Source organism: Syngnathoides biaculeatus, chromosome 3 (assembly GCF_019802595.1).
Source record: "Syngnathoides biaculeatus isolate LvHL_M chromosome 3, ASM1980259v1, whole genome shotgun sequence".
In the NCBI taxonomy this organism is placed as follows: Eukaryota; Metazoa; Chordata; class Actinopteri; order Syngnathiformes; family Syngnathidae; genus Syngnathoides; species Syngnathoides biaculeatus.
Window position 1 is genome coordinate 9,971,172 of NC_084642.1, and position 17,768 is coordinate 9,988,939.

At 45.0% G+C, this 17,768-nt stretch overlaps 1 protein-coding gene across 2 annotated transcripts in view; it reads right to left on the minus strand.

Moving 5' to 3' along the window:
- The window catches only part of LOC133497924 (uncharacterized), a 117,848-nt gene that overhangs the window by 3,576 nt on the left and 96,504 nt on the right, over positions 1 to 17,768 (minus strand). The window contains exon 3 of one of the 2 annotated variants that reach the window (XM_061814200.1): positions 4,232 to 4,262. The exons of the other annotated variant lie outside the window; for it this stretch is intronic. The gene's annotated coding sequence lies outside the window, so the exon portion shown is untranslated. Of the gene's footprint in view, positions 1 to 4,231; positions 4,263 to 17,768 lie in introns of those variants that run through there. 2 annotated transcript variants of the gene reach the window in all.

A 17,768-nucleotide genomic window follows, 5' to 3' on the forward strand; every position in this document is an offset into this window, starting at 1 on the left:
TCAAATAAAATTGAGTCCTGGGGCAACACACTTTACAAGCGCGGTGAATAGAGCGCCCATTTTTTTGCTCGTGAAAATATTTTATTTTACGACAGTATTTTTACTTTTGTGACCTCTCAAGATGATTGCACCTGAGAGATGGGGCAGATAACCTGTTAATTGGTTGAGGTTGATTGTTTTTCCAAGTCTCAACTACTACGATATGACGTCAGCTGGTGTGGAACTACAGCGTTATTCTGGAATTCTTGGAAAAGGGAAATTCAATAAATTCAAATCCATCACTTGTATAGAGCTCGTCCATGTGACCGTCACAGTTTGCACGGCGCCATATTGGCAGTCAAACCTAGCTGCTCTGCAGTGCGGAAAGCCATTGAACCGGAGCAGACTTTTCAAATCGCCCGAGACCTGTTGTGATGTTGGTTGTCACAATAGACGACAGTTCTATAAAGAGATCATTCAATGAAATACCTGCTGAAAAAAACAGGAAAAGATCGATGGATTTCGGCGACTGAAAGGGATGGATGGTGCCCAACGAAATACACATGCCTGTGTAGCGATCAATTAATTTCAGGTAGGAATTATTCTTCTCAATCTCATCCAAGAAGTATTTATAATGCTCAGTTCACTCATTTGAGAACAGTGCATATTTAACAAAAAGAGGTTTACAGATCGAGGTTAACGTGTGGCCACAATACACTTTCATGTACAGGAGACGACTCCCTGTCCTAAATTTTTTTCCCAATCAAAGTTGATGAATGCCAGTTTGTGTAAAACCGGGGGTCATTTATTTAAATATTGGTATTTGTATAGAAAAAATCTGAATGGCTCCATCGCTATGTGGGATTTATTCTTGATTGAGAACAGATCCAGCAACGAAATATTTGTATGCGTCCAGACTTTTATGCGCTTTCAATGTCTTCCGTGTAAATCTTGACGACTTACTCACCAGATCCATGTGTAGATCCAAGACAAGCAGAACCGGGTTAACAGTCCAGTTTCTTATCGGCGAAAACATCGACTTCGGCATTAAATGTGGGTCCTCTTTGCCAAGTGTCTCTCATTTTTCCACGTACCTTCGTTTATTATCACCTTGTAAATGTTGAACGGTATCGGACAAAACTCTGGGTGTCGTGCTATAAGACATATTTTCGTTTCGTCTCAACGGAATTAACTTGCAACAATGCTTTGTTTGACTGGCAATATGACGAGTCATGTGATTTTAAGACATAGGTGCATGAGCTCTATATGTGATCAATAAAGTGTGAATTAATCGTACAGGTATGTTTTGTATTCTGGGATGTGACAAACCATATCATCTTATGTAGTTTAAGAAACAAGACAATTTACCCAGAAATTTCCACGCTAAAATAAGTACATTGAGCATTGTAGAAGATCCCCAGATGCAAACATGCTGCCCTACTTAATGAGAAGTTTAAATGTTTAAAGGCAAATGCCATAACATCAATGCATTTTTTTGTCCATGATGCCAAACTGAATACGAATTCTTCTGTGAATACTTCTTCAGATAAATGCTGAAGGAGAAAAGTAAGGAGCATGTTTTAAGTGTAGTACTAAGTCAAAAATGTACAAGCCGCATGTGACAGTCATAATGTCATTGCCAATGTTCACTTCCATGATTTATTTGACCAACTTTGCAGCCTCTGAACAGACCGCTTGGCTCCCCGGTTAACCTTTTTTGTCTTAACAAAGAGGTCACACAACCTCTTCTGACCAAAACAAATAGCAGCAGCCTTTGTCATCACGACCGCCGGGCTGAGAAGAGAATAACAAGGGTTGAAATGCTGCAACCTGGAAACAAGCCAGTAGCCTCCTGACACACACACAGAGAGAGAGAGAGAGAGAAAGAGAGAGAGACAGGAGGTGTGTGTCACTGGATAATGTGCAATATTCAGGGACTCCAGAAGAACTAGATCAAGTGTGTGTGTGCAGCCATGCTATCGGTGTCTAACAGGTGGAAGACTCTGGCTGCTCTTCTCTGGAACAGTTCACGAAACAAATGGCATTTTCACTCCAAAAAGCAGGGAGGTGGGGGGTGGGGGGTAGGGGGGCAGCGGGGCCTGTTTGAAGAGCCGGAGATGCAATTATACAGATGAGGAGAGGGTGCCAAGGTGCGGGCCTGGAGGATTAAGGTTGGGAAAGGGGGAGTGGAGATCTGTGAATTGGGAACCCACAAAGAGATATATTAGTGCATTTCTCTCAGAAAATTGAGGACTAGTGTTGGGGGAGGCAGAGTCTCATCTCCACCTTGAAGAGTAGAAAAACAAACAATGATGAAATAAAATTATTTTTATTTCAGTTCACTTCTCTATGCTTCATATAAAATTTACTTTGGGATGCAATAATTGGATGACTTCATAGTCTCAATTGCTGACTATGCAAATTTCTATTCAAAGATATTTATGGGCGAGATGAGAAATCTGGAAGCAACTACGAGACAAACCTCACCTAATATTGTGCAACCCCCTCAATGAGGTTTGTAATTGGCAAGTGGCAGTCTCTCCAGCGTGTCCTGGGTCGTCCCCGGGGTCTCTTTCCGGTGGGACATGCCAAGAACACCTCACCGGGGAGGCGTCCGGGAGGCATCCGAATCAGATGCCCCAGCCACCTCATCTGGCTCCTCTCAATGCGGACGAGCAGCGGCTCGACACTGAGCCCCTCCCGGATGACTCTCACCCTACCTCTCAGAGACAGCCTGGACAGCCTGTGGAGGAAACTCATTTCGGCCGCTTGTATCTGGGATTTTGTTCTTTCAGCAACGACCCACATCTCGCGCCCGTAGGTGTGGGTAGAAATATAGATCGACTGGTAAATTGAGAGCTTTGCCTTTTAGACTGAGCTCCCTGTTTAGCACAACGGACCGATACAAAGTCCGAATCACTGCAGACGCTGCACCGATCCGTCGGTCGATCTCACGGGCAGGATCTCATCCCTGACCCGGAGAGGGCACGCCACCCTTTTCCGACTGAGGACCATGGTCTCGGATTTGGAGGTGCTGATTCTCATCCCAGCCGCTTCAAACTCAGTATTTATTTGTGTGCTTCATATTTAGTTATGATGGTCATGTAAAACTGTAAAGAGTGTGAGGTGAGGGAGACAGTACTCTGCCTAATAAAGGTGGACTTGCCGTTGAGCAAGCACAGGCCTGTGGCCATGAGATTTCCAGGGGCCCAAAATCTATCACAAAACCCGATGATGAATATTGTCTTGGATTCGAAGCAATCATTAATGTTTTGGTCGCAATTCACACACTTCAAACACATTAAAATGTGGCAAATATCAGTTTAAGAGTTGTGAATGTCACAAAAGTAATTTACAGCAAAAATGGCACAAATTTGTTTGTCTCATCAATTTCTAAATATGACTCCTGCCTTCGCAGCGATGATACTCACCGCACATTATTGATACACCACAGCACCACGTTTGGGAAAATATCCTACAATTCTTGCCGTACATATTCTGAGAATTCAAAAGCCTTACAGCGTGAGTGGCAGCCAGCACATTATGCATGCGTATCCACTCTTTACATGGGTCAGCGCCGCATATATATACACACACAGACACACACATTTACTGGTAGCACACTTGGAGACACACGCGCACACAAAGACACAACATGCATGCATACTCAACAACATGGCCTGCAGACACCCGAGCCTTTCATCAAATGTCAAGAAAGATGCCATGAGGGATAAAACACTGTCAGTCTAACTCTCTGCTAAACAACCTGCTGGTTGAGAAATATAAGGCGCAACGTGAGGGATCAAGACTGATCGGTGGCGGGTATGTAAAACTCAATTATAAATACCCGAAGAATGATCCCTCCTACAGAAGAAAGAATCAAGGGGCTCATTGCCCACAGCCTGATTTCTCCATTATTTTAACTCCACCCAACCTTCCCTTGCTTGTAATAAGCAGGTATATATAATGCTTGCAGGCTTTTATCACTTTTTGTGCAGATATGGCTTCTCCATTCAGGCGCACATCCCGATGTCCATGTTCCTCTATTATCCCGGTCAATCCTCCGCCACTCTCGTCCGTGCTCCCCCTTTGTCTCACTGCTGAATGTCCCCGTTCTCCTTCTCTTTTGTGCTGACGGCACAGCCAGAAGAGGCACGCTGTGGGTGCGCGTGCAGACGTGTGTGATGGAGCTCTGACCCGCTAATCAGCGCGAGCAGAAACAGAGGAGGACCGACGCGGCCCAGCAAGGTCAGGGGCCGGGGAGAGTCTGCCATTACCTTGCTCTACTCAGATACACACACACACACACACACACACACACACACACACACACACACATATATCATGGGTACAGTGAGGCATCTTCTACAGAAGAGATATGCTCGAGAAACACACATGCGGACGGACGTGGATGCGCACGTGCATATAAATAAATGCTCTGACAAATGCTTTCAATTTTCCAAACTGTCTAGAGCCCTTAACTGTAACACAACCTTAACATCCATGAACGTGTCAAAAGGTGAAAATCTGTCAGAATATCTAAATACACGCACACACACACACAAACATAAAGGGATAAATGGGAAAGGCCAAGACCCTCTCTGTATCTCAGCAATGTTTGACTGCTCCCACCCCAGGTCGTCTTATCAGCTGTCGCTCATCTATCACAACCTTTCAGATACAACTCTCACTTTACACACACACACACACACACACATGTACATGCAAAGATAAATACGAGCACACTCCTCTTTGGGAGCCATTTCGTTTGCCGCTGACACGCTCCAGTGTCTCCCTCGTACTGGCTTGGTGGGATATACCTTGTGTAAATAACAGCGACCATAACTCACGCACTTCCAAAGGAATCATAGGTGTACGTTAAATCAAGATCGGTTTGCAGCAGTTCCTTTCAGTACTTTAATGTGCGACTGGCTGAGTTCTTCGCAAACAGCTCTCGGGTCACTGAAAGTGCAAATTACACATGCAAATAGTCTACATGTGGCCAATGTTAAAACTAACAAACTTTTTGGAGAGTTTTTGTTTAAATATGGCAGTAACAAAAAGACATTTCCTCATTAGGTATATCCAACTGTTTGTCACACTGAAGTGCTTTTTTTTTGTGAGGCCTTATGTATGGAAGTAAATTAGTGCCATCAAGGTTTGAATTTGAAATGTAAAGTGATCAAATTTTCAATAGTTGCTACAATTCGCTGTCTGAAATTCACCGCCTGTGCCACGAAGCAGGGTTACTTCACGTCAGAACCGAACACCCAGCCAGTCGCAGTTACGCTTTCTTAGGATGTGACGTCACGTGACTAAGAAAGCGTAACTGGATTGGCTGGCCGTTTGGTTCTGACCTGAACTAACCCTGCCTGGTGGCACAGTCGGTGAATTTTAGACAACGACTTGTATCCAGTTGAATTTCAGACAGCGAATTGTAGCATCTATTGAAAATGTGATCACTTTACATTTCAAATTCAAACCCTGTTTTCTGTGGCATTTCAAATTCAAATCCTGGTGGCACTAATTTACTTCCATACTTATGTACTGAAATTATTGTACAGTATGCAATTATTGGTGTGTTTTTTCATGCCCCAAAATGCCCAGTACAGTCCAGTGATTGTAAATAAATATTTTTAAAAAGCTTGAAATGTTTTGTAATTCATCCCAACTTGATACATTATTGTTCTTGATCTAGAGATTGTTAACAAATGAAAGACGAGTCAAGCTGGGTCACTTTCATGACTCAAGGGGAATTAGTGTGCTTTGTAGTTCCAAATCTGTTGCCAAAGGTGTACGGCTTGACAAAAATACCAAAATAGCATATTCCAGACTCCAATGACTTGTGTTTTTTGTTCGTCAGATTTAACGCTGGCCCCATACTGGGCTCCGTTTTTGTGCTGCGAGTCTAGACACAATAGACAATAGATTATGTGATATGACAAGGCCGCCACGTCAGAGCCCCGCAATCAACATGGCCGCCACATAAGCACGTAAGGCTCTAGTATTATTATTATATACCAGTGTCCCATTCCCTGCCTGCGTAGCGCCAATAAGCAACGGCAGCCAATTCTGGAACAAGCATTTTAAATGACACATGGAAACTATTTTTAGACATATTATTCACTCCCAACGGTCTGTTTTATATTACAGTATGTTTTATTGAGGTTTCTCTGTACAGTAATTCCTCATCATCACAGGGCTTACGGTCCAGACCAGATAAACGTCCAGATAGACGACCACCCTGGTGAGAAATGAAATCCACAGAAGTAAGCACATATGTATTATTGACTTTTTTTTCTTTTTGAGTCACCATCCTCACATCCTACTGTACTGTAGTGTCTGTGATTGAATGTGTGTGACTTTAAAAAGTGGGGCCTGGCCTGTTGAGGGACGTGGTAGGCAACGAATGACAGTGTAGAATCGGCTGGCTGTCAACCAACTAAACTGTTGGCCACTCCAGGTGTTGAGTGACAAATGGCAGCTTGTGCGTGAATATGTGCTTGTGTTTCTTTTGTTACCTTTTGTTACAGATTGAAAGTCCACCGACAGCTGGCCTTCGGTGGGTGGAGGGATTACAATTTGCTCTAACCAACGATGGTATTTTATATTATAAATTAGCTAACGATGTTTACCTTACTGTACTGTAGTGTATTTTAAGACAGCTGCGGATTGCAATAAACAGATTGCACTATACAGCTCGTGCACGTGACGTCGCCATTTTCACAGCACCATATTGCCGGTCAAAAAAATGCGAGACAGTGTGGGGGACATTGAACCGGAGCAGAATATTCCCAATGGCCGAGACCTGTTGTGCTGTTGGTTGTCACGACAGACGAGACAGATATTCAAAGAGATCATTCTATGGAATACCAGCTGAAAAGAAAAGAAAAGATCGATGGATTACGGCAATTAAACATGATGGATGGTGCCCAACCAAAATACACACATTTGTATTGAATACTAGCTGAAAAGATCGATGGATTCCGGCAAAGGTTAACGTGTGGCCAAACGCTTCGCATTCACAAGCCGTCAAAACCCTCACTATGTGGGATTTATTCCTGATTGAGAACAGATCCAGCAACGAAGTATTTGTATGCGTCCAGACTTTTATACACTTTCAAAGTTTTCTGTGTCAATCTTGACGATTTACTCACCAGATACAAGTGTAGATCCAGTTGTCTAAGACAAGCAGAAATGTTAAACAGTCCAATTTCTTATCGGCGAAAACATAATCTTCGGCATTATATACGGGTCCTTTATCTACGTACCTTCATTAATTTTCATCTTCTAAATGTCTCACGGTATCGGACAAGGCTCTGGGCGTCGTCCTATACGACATATTTTCGTGTCGTCTCCAACCGACTTAGCATTGAACAATGCTTTGTTAGACCGGCAATATGGCGACCTAAACAAAAGTCACGTGATTTTATGACGTTGGGGCACGAGCTCGATAGCTTCATTAATTAACTGAAAATAATCCCAAACTTTGGATATTCTCTTTTAAACCTCTTTCTGGCGGGCGGTCATTGCTCTGCAGTAACTGCTGGTATGGAAAAATAATGACTGTAAAATCCTGCAATATAGAGAATAATCTGTGACATAAGTATGATACAAAAAAACAAAACAGCCTTGTAGTGCAGCAGCAAAAACTGAAACAGGAAATAATAGCAAGGGAGGACTGCAGCAGAATGGCAACACATTTCCAATACAAAAAAAAAAAACGTGTTTTAAGAGTTATAGTTAAAATATTGTATAGATTTGTGTCCTAGTAACTTTGGAAGCTTTTGTGCTGGGCCTCATTAAACTGTACTGATGTGGACTATCATCTATTTAACTGTTTTCTGTTGCGAGTTCTCGTCTGCACTCCTATCCTCGAACACTTCTATAGCATTAAAAAGCTTTGTAATAGGAAAAAACCTAACATGAGTTTTCCCTTCTTCTGCTTTGTATCACACCTGGGGGGGAAGTCGGTAAGTCCACCTCCTCTCTGTGCTTGCAAGCCAACAATTAGGATGACATGGCTTGTTGGGTTTCAGGGTTAACGCTTATGGCCATAAATGGCGGCTATTAACCCTCCAAGGCTTAAAACCAATTAAGCTCAATGCGGCGTCCTGCCCGGATGAGAGCGAGCGGTGTTTCACAGCGTGCTGAGCATGCAGGAGGAGGGACCGCGTCAGCCATTGTCGTCGTCGTCATCCTTCCTCTATATATCGCATCCCCCATATGTTCAAACAACTGTACATTCTTTTGTGCTACGTTTAATCTCTCCTGTCTTCTGTAGAGTCGTCTCCTCCCCCTTCCCCTCTTTTCAAACGCCCCCTCAAACATTCTCCGTCACTCCTTTCCTTCCCCCATTTGACGGTCCCACACTGTTCCCTATAGACCCAAAGAAAGGCCAGCTTAACATTGTAGCAGCATGGCAACCAGGCACTAAGGAGGGGGGGGATGTAAAAAAAAAAAAAAAAAAAGCACAGTGTTTTCCCTTGAGCCTCTTCTTCCCTCCATCTCTGACCCCCGTCTCGCTGCCCTCTCTCGTCTCTCTGATTCTCTCCTCTAAGCTTGCTGATGGCGATGGGGTCGGGGACCCTGGCTGAGTGGAACTCATTACAGACTCCCTTCATTTCCATTCTGAGTGGGGCCTGTAGAGAGAACGCGCACCAGGGCATTGAGGTCCACCCGCACAGGGAACGAGGCGAACACATTGAGCAAGACACCACTTATGAAGAGTGACGGCCGGCAGAACCAGTCTTTAGTGCCCCCACAGAGGATCGCAAAGAGATGGGGGAGGGGGGGGGTAGAGAATGGAGAGGGACCGCGGTGAGCAGCAAAACCGGGCAATAGCGGGACAAGGCAGAAAGCTGTGGGGCTGACACAACAAGAAGCCTTATTTAATAAACATGAGCCAGAGCACAGCGCAATCGAGCTGCACAACGGCAAGCTTATGCAGATGAGAGACGACCTAATGACTAAATGGAGTGGAGGGAGAAAAGAAAAGAAAGAGGAGGGAGAGATTAAAGCAGGGATGGAAAGTAGCGGTGGTTAAGTGGCTGTGATGGTGTGTAAACAGAGGAGTTTCTCGGCCCTGTTGCAGAAAGGCTTTGGCGAACAACAGCACAGGAGGAGGAGCGAGCAGAGCTTTGTGCGTCTCGCAAGCGGCGCGAAATGACGCAAAGCGTGTAAGGCCATCGTAGCCGGGTCATGTGTTAATGAACATGTACACTGTGCCCGTGTGCCCAGTGGCACAGACACTGGTGTCATGCCACATCAATATGGTATTATGGTATATTTGGCATTTACAAGACCCTGTAAGAGGAAAACAAATGCCTTCTAAATTTAACACCACAGAGTGTTGTGAACAACCCTGCCAAATTTGAATAGAAAAAAAACCGGCAAGTATATATAATATTCTCTGAAATGCTGTGGGCATGTCTGCTGAATATGATGAAACCATTCCCGGTGTGACAGTCTGAGCGGTCCCCCGTGCTGAAAAGTCTCCTTGTGATTACTGCGCATGCGTTTCTAACAGGGGAACTCTGGGTACGTAGCAGACGCTCACTGGGAAATCCCCCGGTCTCATCGTTCCCCTTCTTCTACATAGAGGGAGCCAACATATGTTCTATCCTAATCCTAACCCTAACCTAAGCTTCAAACAAAAGTTGATAAAAAATATACACATATATGTACGTTTGCTGTGTTCGTCTTTCTGAGACGTCCATAGCGAACATGAACACTCGGCGACAAGTTGTTGAATGTCACATGTTGAAGCATGGATGGGGAGGTTTCAGACTGGCCGGAAGTTTACAAAATATACGCACATGCGCATGAATCACAAGGGGACTTTTCAGCACCGGGACCGCTCAGACCGTCACGCCATCGCTCTCTCTCTCTCTCTCTCTCTCTCTCTCTCTCTCTCTCTCTTTCAAACAACAATAGTACAACCTGGAAACATGGATGTTACGTCATCTCCCAACAAAAACACTACATGGTTGACCCATGAAAACATATTTGCTAAAAGGTTCTGGTGGCTGGAATATATCTCACCATGTCGTCACAGGGCCATTTCACACCACAATAACGAGGGGCTCGAAAGTGGCCCCACCGCCGTGAAGTCCCGCTGTACACACTGGCGGACAGGCTGTCATCTTGGCGTGCCCCCTACCCCAACAATGGCCTTCTCTCTGTGACATGCACCAATCACGGCTGACAACGAGGCAACTACAATTATTTGACGAAATCAAAATTCCCTTTCCAGCGTCTTATACATTGTGCCATAATTTCAAAAAAATCCGACTTAGATGGGATTCATTTATATTAATGGAATAAAACTAATAAAACCTCAAGATATAATAGTTTCATCACTAAATTGATAAATAGTACAAAAAAAGTCAGAGTATATTACAAACAAGGGGTGTAATACCCTTTTAAAAAAAGTTGTAAAGACTAAAATTTTTAATGTTATATTTGTTTAATCAATGACCTCATGCCTCTATTCTAGTTATCATCTATTCAAATGTGTGTAATCTATCCAAATGTACACATTATTGACGTTTTATTGCCCAGTGCTCGCAACGGAGCCGTAACACAAACTTTATAGGCAATAAGCCATTAGACGAACACAATCGCTCGAATGTTTGTGGAAGCATCTCATCAGCGGCAATTTAGCGGACATCTGGCTGATTCTCAACAATTACAGAGCAGCGTTTGTGCATCGGTGAGTTGCATTAGCCACGAGGGGTGGCGAGCTTCAAGCAAGGAGGAGGTTTTGAAGTCGTATGCAAAGGAGAGCTTTTGATGGTGTGTGTGCGTGTGAGGAGTGGGCCCAGGCTTTTGGAGGAAGAAAGCTGTTTACCTGGAACAAGGGATTATGGGACAAGTCCCTGTGGCATTTTGGAAGCTGCGGGGGTTTGGAAGGGCCGCCCCTTAAATCTGTTTAGGGAACAGTCACACCTCTAGAAGTTCTTCACTGCCAATGTCTCATACTTTTTTCTTCTACCTCATTCCCCAAACATACTCAATATAAGCCCCAAATATTCCCCCTCCCTCTTGCAAAATCTTTAAGTCACATTCCTCAACTCCGTCTACCCCCATTTTTTTTTTTTTATATGTTCTGCGCAAACCCAATTCTGACTGACGACATTTCAAGTAGCGGGTTGAAAATTCACCAAAGTGAACAGTTTCCATTGTTCCACGCGCATTGCCATAGGCACGAACCACAAGTTACCAGCGCGAGGAAAACCTGTTTCCTGTGCTGTGCAATCCCAAAACGAGGACCCCCAAATAAAAGTCTGAAGACATTTTTCATAGCAAGACAGACGAGGTAGTCTCCTCGTGAAATTATCGTCAAAGGTTCCAACGAGGCCAAAGATTTGACTTGATGCTTTTGATGGGATGGAAAAGGTCCATCGGGGGACCACTAAAAATGATGCACTGGGATGAAAGGAAGGAGTAGAATGCCAAACAGAACCCGCCAACTGTAAAACTGGACATTCTGCTGGCAGCGGGAAGCCTGCACGCGGCCTGTTTGTGTGTGTTTGGGAGAGTCACAATTGTTTCCGAAATGTTTGCGTTCCGTACTCCGTACCGGAGCGAGTGGGCGGGCTACATTCTTTGTGTCTATTTGTGTTATTAATTTAAATACAAATTCACACGCTTGATGCGAGCGGGTGTGCCAGTCTCTCTCCGCGAGCGGGAGGGAGAGGCGACGAGCCGTGCACGCTGAGTTTAATTAGGCAGCTTGCTGCTGGCGGCACCGCGGTCACACAGGGGCTCTGGAGGGGTGAATAGGAGCAGGTGGCCTCTGCTACCTGGGGGTGGGGGGGGGGGGATTACACACACAAACCCTCCTCACACACATAACCTTGGCCGGGACCGATGAGGACAGAGGGCTGGCCTGCATGCATTTCTATGCCTGAGTCCATAATGACACAGTGTAATGCAAAGACAATCAATGTGTTGTATTATTTTTGATTGTAATTCTAAAGCCTAACCATACTTTATGCACTATAAGGCGCACCACAATATAAGGCACGCCTGCAATAAATGGCCTATCTCAAAACTTTTTTCATATTTAACGTGCATTATAAGGCGCATAGAATATACGCTACAGTATAGGCTGCGCTAAAGGCTCAATATTGATCTATATATAAGGCGCACCTGATTATTAGGCGCACTGTCAACTTTTGGGAAAATTAAAGGCTCTTAGGTGCGCCTTATAGTGAGGAAAATACGGGTAATTTAAACAAGACAGAAGAGTTAATACTTTAACTCCCCCAACGGATCCACCCATGCATTTTGGGAGCAAACAACAATAAATAAACCATTCGCCTTAACCTAGGAAGGATGTTCTCAGAATGTGGGAGGAAGCCGGTGTACCCGCAAAACACATATGCAAACATGGGCAGAACATGCAAACTACACACAGGACCAGTGGCGGCCAAATTTGAAACATTACACTTTCAAAAAAAAAAAAAAAAAAAAAAAAGTTCGACAAATTGTTCTCTGGCTTCCACGCGTAGAGGAAATACTTCTAGGTACAAGTTTTGCACCACTTCTTAGTGGTTTTGGTGGTTCTCCAATGCATACAAGCCAAAGAACCACATTTGGATGCTATGCGGATTTTAAAAAAGAAAAAGGAAAAATGATTTCCATAAAGGTTTATAGAGCACATAGACCAAGGAAGAACCCTTTGGCGTTCTACTTGTAATGAACATTATTGTGAATTTCCACAAATTTGCAGTGGTTGATTATTTGAGAACGTATCCTCCATTATTAGTAGAAAACATACCACAATTTCTCAGAAATAATGTGCAATTTTTCAAAAAGTCAATAGAGCGCATTACATTTAGGTATGGATGAAAAATAAAAAATACAATCACAATGTATAGTCAAATACAGGTACATAGAGTGGTAAAAAAAGGTATACACATAAATTTCGATATCATATTCAATGTCTCATTTTACACATTTAGATTTATTACGATAATATGCACCACCAACCTGAACTCTGCCATTGTTGAGCATTTATTTTAGTTGATTGAGGGATTCTGCTCTGACAATTGCAGGGACAAGAACAAGCATGTCCCCTGGTCTGTCCCAAGATATATTTTACCGCTGCATCAGTACATGCACAAAGATTATTGTTATTATTAATGATTGTTGTATAGACAATTTTTGGAAAACCAATACAAGTACAAACCTAGCAAAATAGAAATGGAGAAAATTGCTAATATTTTGAGCGACTGGATAGCAGCATATTGGTGGTGAGTATTGTACATTAGGAGAAGGGTTTTCCTGATTTTTTTAGGTCAACTTTGGGAATGCGCATTATACGTCAGGACGCATTATACTCGAGAAATTACGGGAATTTGTGCCAAGCAACTTTTGAATGTGATTTGAGGACATTTTCGGCCATTTTGTGGAATCTATAAGCAATCACATTACCGTGTAAATCTTTTTAGAGGTGTAGCAATGACTCGAGGCTTTTCACTATTCGGTCCGTATCCCTCCACAAGAAATTAGCCACACCTACAGACGATAGACACCATTTCAATGGGCCAATAGGAGGTCGTAATTCATGAGTGAAATGGGCAAGGCTTGTTTTGCGTTGGTGGTTCCATTATTGTTCTTGTTGCATCCCACTTCTTTTGCAAAATTTGTTATTGAGCTACGCTGTTAGCAAGATGTATTTGTCGCGCATTACTGTAACCGATGCATCGACATGACAAATGCCAAAATGTGGGTTTGGCACCTGCAAAGGTTCCCTGAACTGTCCCGCTAAATGTAACTCAATCTGCTCCTTTTTGGTGGAGTAGAGTGGAGACTTTACAAGAGAGGATCGTCTATCCTAATCGTTGCTGTAGAGGCACAGCGGGGGCACGGTTGAGGATGAGGTCAAGAGCCCATAGCGATATCATGGCCCAAATAAAGAGGAAGGCGGCGTGAAGCGGGGTGGGGGTGGGGGACACAAGGGCAGGTGCTGAATGCCAGGTGGCAGCAGTGGCATGCCCCACCACCTGTCCCGGGGAATATGAACCCCGCTCGCTCCGCCTGTTCGCTCGCTATGGGATGACACCGGTTCCCAGTCTGCCTGGTCGGAGCGCTGGCCGTCAGCCCGTCCGTCCATCCGGCTGTCCGCTCGTCTGTCGGCCCAAAGCGTCGGTTAGTCAGTCGGCCTCCCTCCCTCTCTGCCAGGCCCGTTCATCTCGCCCCTGTTGGAACGGCTTGATAGCGCCACCTGTGTTCACCATCCCCTCGCCATGTTCAGGTCTGCTGCCTCTCCTCAGCCGCTACACGCCTCGTCTTCTCTCCAAATTGGTTGTGGCCCCGCCCCTTCTCTCGTTCTTTCTTTTCCCTCTCCTTCACCCCCAGGCTCTCGTCTTTATCCAAGGCAAGCACGCTAACAAGATTTAGATACGCAATAGCTATCATTGCAAGCAGTCATTTCAATTACAGCGGCAGCACGCACACACAAACGCCAGAAGAACAATACTTCGAGGAAGGATACAAGACTGCGTTTCATTCCCTGCCAGCTATTCATCTTCAAACAAGTGTTCCGTTTAAAATGCACAGCCTCCACTCGGTGGCCTCTTAGAAGGGAAACGGCGTACAAAACACTGCGCGACTGGCTCGGAAAACCGTCTCTGAAGATGCGCGGGTCGCTACTGGGGTAACGTTTTCCAACACCTCACTTGGCAGCGGGAAGTGGTCGGGAAGTGACGCGGCCACCGAGAATGCCTGCTCCGCCGGTGTGTGTGTGTGTGTGGTGTGTGTGTGTGTGTGTGGGTTGGGGGGGTAGAAAAAACGATGTTTGAAAATGTGTGCATGGCAGAGAAGCTTCACGAGCGTGTCGCAAGAGGACAGCAGAAACTCCTCCTGCCAGGCTTGCACCATCTGTCTCTCTGTCTGTGCCTCACAGCCGGGCCCAAAGCGGGCCCCAGCAGAGACAGCGTGAAATTAGCTGCCTTTGTGAGGCTTTGTCTGCTTGCGCGCGCGTGTTTGGGTGCACCAGCACGCTTGGTTTTGACGCGTATTTTGTACCATATTTGTCACCAGGCTGTCAAGAGGTAGCCCACGTTGTTGGTATGAGTAGGAAAATGTGGGCGGGTGGAATCCGCGGTACGATCTAACGCCGCCGCGCCCTGACCTCTGATCTGAGAAGAGACGCAGTGACCTTAGCCTTTGTGCGCTCCACCTCCGCCAGCCAGCACGTGACGTATGCCACAGCGAGTGTGTTTATGTGCTTTTGTCTGGTCAAGCGACCCCAAGTAGCCTATCTGGCCCCGGTCAGCCATATTTCGGTCCCAGTCGGCTTTTTGATATCCACTCAGCACACTGACCTTTCAGGACCTTTGGCCTGGCCTTTTGACCCCAGGCGTTAGCGAGAGCAGTCCTCCTCGTCGACAAACGCGATAAATCAAGTCCACCCCGGCACGCACACACACACAGACACACTAATTACCCCAGAGCCACATCACCCCCCCCCTGCCCCCTCACATTGATGAGCCGAGAGGTTAAAGGTTGTTGACATTCCTCACACAATGCTGAACGCTATTACTCGGCCCACACACACAGACACACACTCACACACATACGTGCAAACACAGCACAAACACGCAAGGAGTGAGGTGATTCTCTCCGGAAGTCAAACAGAAACGATCCCAAAGTAAACATTCCTTAAGGTTGCGTCACCATAAATGTTTTATTTCAAACAAAGTAGGTGGGGAGGGGGGGAGAAACGTGGTTCTATTTGCGGTTTGAGGTGCGGACAGGGCAGTCTGGGCTGAACCGGATGAAAAAATGTTCCCGCCGTGTGACGGATAATCATTGTCTTCTTCTCGGCTGCACTTGGCCCGGAGACAAACCGTCTGGCAAACGGACAGCTTCACAGCGCAGGGCTCAATCAAACTGTCTCGAACCAACGGTAAACACACGCGCACACCAAGGGGATTACGCGCACATATGCAAGCACATACCGACGAAGTGATCCTTGAGCCTACTGAGCCCAACTCAGAATGCTAACACCAAACAAATCAGGCTGCACCTCTACAGCATTTTCATCCCCCCTTAACACACACACTCCACTGACATTTTGATTGGCGAATAACTTTGCCAAATAATTCCTCAAAATGCCACTTAACTTTGCATAACCGTTGACTTTTCAAAATCAGAAACCGTGGTGTTCTGGTTCCGACACCTGTGAGGGTCTTCCGACTTGACTTTCAACAATCGTATCAAATCAATCACAAAAACTGCCTTCCACCATCTGAAGAACATATCGAGAGTGAAGTCTTGTATGTGTCAAGCAGACCAGGAAAAGCTCATCCATGCTTTTATCTCAAGTAGACTTGACTACTGGAATGGTCTTCTGACTGGACGCCCAAAAAAAGAGTATTAAACAGCTGCAGCTCATTCAGAATGCTGCAGCTCGCGTTCTGACCAAAACAAAGCGGTCAGACCATATAACACCAATCCGAAAGTCCTTGCACTGGCTTCCAGTCAGCTTTAGAATAGATTTTAAAGTTCTGCTACTGGTCTATAAATCACTAAATGATTTCGGTCCTGAATACGTGAAGGAAATGCTTACGGAATAAAAACCCATCGAGCTCTGAGATCGACTGACGCAGGTCGAAATGTGGAGCGCAGAGTCCAAAGCAAACGTGGTGAGGCAGCATTTAGCTATTATGCTGCACACAAATGGAATAAGTTGCCAACAGAGGTGAGGTCAGCCCCAAGTGTGAATGTTTTTAAATCCAGGTTGAAAACTCTTCTTTTTTTTCGCCATGCTTTTTAGAATATATCCACTTATTGATCACCTTACTTGCACTGTATGCGTTTTTAACCGTCTTTTTTAAAAATATTTTGTTTGTCATTTTTATTGTTTTTATCCCGTTTTAAATGTTTTATCTCTTTGTTTTCAAATGCTTTTAATCATGTAAAGTATCATGAAATACAAATAAATGTACTTTGCTTTGCTTTTTTTCTTCTCTAGATGAGCAGAGGGGAACTAGAGAAGGAAGGCAGCGCTTGCCTGTGCCAAGCACCCTCTGCTGGATCGAGACAGTACGACAAACGGCTCCACTGCTCTCCCCTGCCTACTGAGAAAGTTGGCAACACGTTCAAAGCGGATGAGCTGCGCTGCACTCCTAAAACAAGCGGTCCAATCCCCCAGGAGGGATGGGCTTCTCGCTTAAGAACACAAAAGAGGAATAATGGCTGGAAAAGATCTCAGACAGTCTGGTTTACAGTCGAGTACATACCATGTATAGTCTGCGTGTGTGATGTGAGGACAGAAAAGCGACAAATGGGATAAACATATGAAATACTCACGCACGTCCGTGAGTCATTTCCCTAATGTGTTTCTATATGGGCATTCCGAGGCTTGTCTCCTGTGACGCTTGACCTTACAATCACCTCTGGACCCTGCAACGATTGTCCTTTGAGGCCTTGTGTCCCACTGGCCCCCGACAGAAGGGGAGGGGGTCATTAGGTTCGGGGGGCAGGGTGGCGGAAATGATTTAAAGACACTGGCGTACGGGAAGATTTACACGGGACTGTTATAACCGAAAAAACGTCCTGCCTGTTTGTACTGGGGATAGGTATAAATTCCAGTGACATTTGTGGTTAATGGTTCACTTAGACCTGCCAAGCTTACAAAGTATGAATCTGAATTTAACAAGCGAAAACCAAATCAAACCACTTTGGATCAGTTTACATGCTGCTCTAATGACCGCTGGCCAAATCACATTGTGTTAATGAATTTAGGAGGTCGCTAATCAAATCTGTGTGAT